The 5,390-nt window shown below is 37.1% G+C and overlaps 1 pseudogene; it reads left to right on the top strand.

Annotated features, from left to right (window-relative positions):
• Positions 1-893: 893 nt before the first annotated feature.
• LOC133315518 (putative pentatricopeptide repeat-containing protein At5g43820) lies at positions 894-4,684 on the top strand (annotated as a pseudogene).
• Positions 4,685-5,390: the final 706 nt, after the last annotated feature.

Raw genomic sequence — 5,390 nt, 5'->3', positions numbered from 1 at the left:
GTTATTTATCTGACTGATCTTAAGTGAGAAGACCGCGAGCTCTAGTGATCCAGTAGCTTCTGTTTATGTTTTGGTGTTGTGTCTTTGTTTTTGTTTTTGGGGGCTCCGACCTGTTGGCTATACAAAAAAAAAGATAAAAGTTCACCAATGCCCCTGTGGTTTACTCCAGAATTACTTATGTCCTTGTGGTTTTTTTATCATATTTGCCCCTGTGATTTTTTATTTTTTACAAAGCACGGGGGCATATGAGATAAAAAAAATTACAGGGGCATAAAAAAATTCTGATAGGGCATCGTTGAACTTTTCCAAAAAAAAAATTATTCTTGAATGAATTTAGGAGATTATTGGAAGGCTTTAATGTTTCTAAAGTGAATGTAGATAACTTATTTACATTCGCTCCCAAAACGACGTCGTTTTGGGTTGAAATATTAAAAAATTATGATGAAAAAGACTGTTCTAACCCTGAAATAAATTATAATTACAAAAATAACTTAATTTCTGCCTCAAAATGACGTCATTTTGGACTCTCATAGATAAATTATATACATTAATCGTAGAAAAAGCAAACCCTTATCGGAAAATAATGTTTCAGTAGTTTGAAATAATTCGCTCATACTGCTAGTGGTCTTGACCTCTGGTGGAGTTCATCATTCATGGCGTTTCGATCTCTACAATTTCTCATTCGCTTTGCCAAAGTGAAACACTCTGTTGCTTCCATTCTTGGTTTCATCCCCTCATCTCCGTTCTCATCTCTCCACGCTCCTCAAAATTCTTTGGACCACGAAGAACTGTTCCGTAATCAAACAATCACTCGTTCCAATCTCAACGAACGCCTCGTTCTCAAGAAAATCTAGGAGCTTTTATCGATAGCCAGGTGCAAATTGGAGAAACCCATGTCAAAAAACTGCGAATCAGAATCAGAATCAGTAGCAGAAGCGAAATCCGTTGATGGGTTTTTATCGCCTGAAGAGAAACTGCGTGGAGTTTTTCTTCAGAAGCTAAAGGGTAAGGCTGCAATTGAACAAGCTTTATCCAATGTTGGTGTTGAGTGAATGTTGATGTTCTTGGTAAGGTACTGAACTCAGGGAATCTTGGTGGTGAAGCCATGGTTACATTTTTTAAGTGGGCAATTAAAAGCCAATGGTGCCTAATGATATTGGTAGCTACCATGTGATTGTTAAGGCACTAGGTAGAAGGAAGTTTTTCATGTTTATGATGGAAGTGTTGAATGACATGAAGGTGGATGGAATAGAAGCTGATTTGTTAATGTTATCTATTGTTATTGATAGTTTTGTTAGGGCTGGTCATGTGTCTAAAGCAATTCAAGTGTTTGGGACCTTGGATGATCTCGGGATGAATAGCAATACAGAGGCTTTGAATGTGCTTTTGTCGTGCCTTTGTCAACGGTCTCATGTAGGTGCTGCAAGTTCTGTTTTTAATTCAATGAAAGGCAGGATACCTTTTAATGTTACTACATAGAATGCTGTTTTTGGTGGTTGGTCTAAGTTTGGAAGAGTGAATGAGATTGAGAGGATTATGGAGGAAATGGAAGCTGATTCCTTTCGTCCTGATTGCACGACGTTTAGTTTCTTTCTCGAGGGTTTGGGCAGAGCAGGTAGATTGGAAGAGGCTATTGAGGTTTTCTGTAATATGAAGGAGAAAACTTGCCAGTCGGATACTGCTGCCTATAATGCAATGATTTTCAATTTCATATGAGTTGGAGATTTTGATGAATGTATGAAGTATTATAATGGGATTTTGAGTGATAATTTTAAACCTAATCTTGATACTTAAAAAAAACCACTCCCCGTTAAACCCGACTAGCGAGTGTGGGGTGGAGGCAATCTTTATACGCAGCTTTACCCTTGCATAATTGCAAAGAGGCTGTTTCCTGGATTAAACCTAATCTTGATACATATACTAGAATAATTACTTCTTTTCTTAGATCCCGGAAAGTGGCAGATGCATTTCTGATGTTTGATGAGATGTTAAGGCAAGGAATTGTGCCTTCTACGGGGACTATAACTTCATTCATCAAACATTTATGTAGCTTGTTAGTATATAGGTGTCCTAGAGACAATCTGTTTTATCAGATGAACACCTTTTTCTATTTAGTATTTCACGATTAATAAATATGAGCAAACTTTATCTTTATCATATTTATGTATCGCCAATATTTTATTGTTAATATGCGTTTAAAGATAAAGACCCTAGGAATAGAACAGGTGTTCACTCGGGGATCTATGATAGGGATCATGATCATGAGGACTCGAGGACACTGAATGTCTATTACCTAAAATATGTTCCTGGTCTTGAATCACCAAGAAAGGGTATTGGTGATTTCAATAAGACTAGTACGACATCATCTACTTGTATGGAGATACAAGGTAGGGACCTCATGGAATGCAGGCATGATGATGCCTTAGCTGATGTCGTGGGTGGATCTGTTGGAGAAAAGATAGCACTGAACTGACCCGCTTAGAGACTCCACAAGGATTCATTATGGAGAGTATCATTGGATTTGTAAAGTCTCTGAACGTTTGGTAGTGCGGATCGTCCTAGACTTAAGGATGTCATTGAATACTATGCCCTAGAGTTATACTTTGACTGTACAACTCTATACTCCTGAAAATGGGGAGAACAGTGTACTCTTGGGTATAACTCGAATACATAAGTATAGATGGACATATCGAAAGGACTCACAATCCCCTATAAGGGATTAGTCGTTCACAAAGACCGGTAGGGTTGAGATGACTTCTAGTTGACTCGGGAATCTATGCATAGTAAGAGATCATGAAGAGTCATGATCTGTCTTAGAGTCAATAGAAGAAGATTCCTAGTTCCTATGTAATATTATATTTAGTCAATAAAGAGAGATATACTCTATCCTTGCTCTCGACTAAATGTGAATGACGATGTGAGGGATAATGCTGGCACGGTATCCAAATTAGAAAAGTAAATCACTTGATCAACTCAATTAGTTCTGGGGCTACAGAGCATTGCTAGTGTATCATGTAGTCATTAAATGAATTGGGACTTTTAAAGGAGTTTAACTGATTCAAGTTTATTTATGTCAGTAACTAATTGGGCCTAAGGGGTCACACACAAAGGTTATTCCTTATTGCAAGTTATAGCAAGTTTGGACCATTAATGAGTTATTGGGCTTTGTCAAGACTATGAGTCAAGTTGGGTTGGAGTAAGGACTCCAAGCCCACTTGATCCATGCGCCCTTTTGGGGCATTAGTGGTGAAAGAGTTTTCTCCACTAATGGGCCCAAATATGATGATAGGTCAAAGAGGCCTTGGGGCATGAATCCTAGTAAGTCAAAGAGTTGACTTGACCAAAATAAGATTTAGGCGAATTTGAAATTTGAATTTTGAAATTTGAATTTTTGAAATTTGAAATTTGAAACTTAAAATTTGAATTTCGAATTCAAATTACGAACTGGGATAAGATGGAATTTATATTTGAGTTTAAATTTCAAATTGGAATTTTAAATTTGAATTTGAATTTTAAATTCTATGAGGTTAGTTGTTGAGAATAATTAAAGGAATAATCCAATAGAGATTGGATGAAGATTCTCTCAACTACTCTTTCATTTGAATTCGGAATTTAAATGAATACTGTTGCAACAAAATTTCTGAGGAAAGGAAAGGAATTAAAGGGACGCCTAGGAGAGAATGAAGGAAAGTCCCTCTCATCATTCAATGTGTGCGCCTAATTAAAGGAGGCTGATGTGGGGCGCCTAATTAAAAGGAGAGAATCAAGGAAAGTCCCTCTCATCTTTAATTTGTGCGACTAATCAAAAGGGGCTGATGTGGTTGATCAGATTATATAAAAAAAACCTGATGCTACATCTCTCCCGAATAAAAAGTGATTCTAAAGCTCCAACCTTTCCTCTTCTCTCTCTTATTGCACCATCACCTAGCCTCAAGACACCATTATAGTCTTGATAAAAATAATCCAAACACTTGGTAGCCTCTTCCTTGCATGCGCCTAACCAGCCACCGAGTATAAGGGATCAAGGAGAAAGAGTTCTCGCTAGCAAGAAGGAGATAACCATGTGGATCACCGTTGGAGGGCGTCATCCTTTTGCGCCTACAAGTGAAAAGGTAATTCTGAAACCCTATATCATTTCAACGTAAAGTATTCATACATGGGGTGTATAGATGGTCTATGCTTCCGCTGCGAATTTTTTTTGTTTTTCCACCCATGTATGCGCTCCATAGTTTGACTATGGTGCCACTTTCGAACCCATCATAGCTACGGCCCACCATATGCTGCTTTGATGATTTACAAGAAGACAAGAAAATTAGGGTGTTTGATATCAATGGATGCTTACAAGATACTGATTATGCGTCTTTCAAAGTCTGGAAAATGTGGAACATTGTTAAGAGACTGGCAGGAGATGCAAGAATGCGGGTATAGTTCTGATGTTGAAGTATATGAGTATATCATCTGTTGTCTTTGTAACATAGGACAACTTGAAAATGCTGTTCTTGTTATGGAGTAGTCTTTGCACAAAGGGTTCTGCCCAAGCAGGCTTGTATATAGTAAACTAACTAACAGGCTGCTTACTTTATATGAAACAGAGAGGGCTTACAAGCTGTTTTTGAAGATTAAACATGCCCGTTCCCTTGAAAATGCAAGAAATTATTGGCGTTCTAATGGTTGGCACTTTTGACTGGGCATGCTGACCAGCTGCTCTTGCAATAGAGCCTATTGTTTGTTCTTCACAAAGCTAGTCCTGAGTTACTTCCTTGAAAACATGACTGATCTAGTATGTCTTCACTTTGAATTTTTTAATAACATATTACGTTACATGATTTATTGTTCCTTCGCTAGATTTGTGCTTAGCATTAATGTATTAATGTATCCCGCTATATTGTCATGCGATTTGGGTTTCTAGCAGTTTTTTTTTTAATATAACTTCATTTTTGGCTGAAAAAAAGTTGTTAATAGAATAGTTTTAGGCATTATGTAAAGCATCAATTCAATCCAATCCAAAATTTTAAGATTAAACTGATAGGCAAAGGCCATATTAATTATTTTTATATTATATTTCTCTAGCAACTTTCTTACTCTTTAATTGTTCACTCTGATGCGAAATTGATAATTTACTTCTATTTGCAGTATCGGGATCCTTCTTAGGAAGTGGAAGCAACGCAAGCTTATTGTAAAGGACTCTCCCTTCTCAGAAGTCATATAATTTCTTTATCCTGACAGAATGGAATTGAAAGTTGAAGAAAAATATTGGTTGTAGAACAGCATCTCACATCTCTTCCCGCCCAAGGTTGGAAAAGCACAAATCCGTAGTACTTTCGCTGTGTTTCGGAGTCTAACTGCCAACTTTTCTAGTCATATTAATATTAATTCTATTTCTTTGATGT

Source organism: Gastrolobium bilobum, unplaced genomic scaffold, assembly GCF_033153095.1.
Source record: "Gastrolobium bilobum isolate Gb01-03AN ecotype WA unplaced genomic scaffold, APGP_CSIRO_Gbil_v1 utg282117, whole genome shotgun sequence".
Lineage (NCBI taxonomy): Eukaryota > Viridiplantae > Streptophyta > Magnoliopsida > Fabales > Fabaceae > Gastrolobium > Gastrolobium bilobum.
This window is presented reverse-complemented; position numbering and strand designations above follow the sequence as displayed.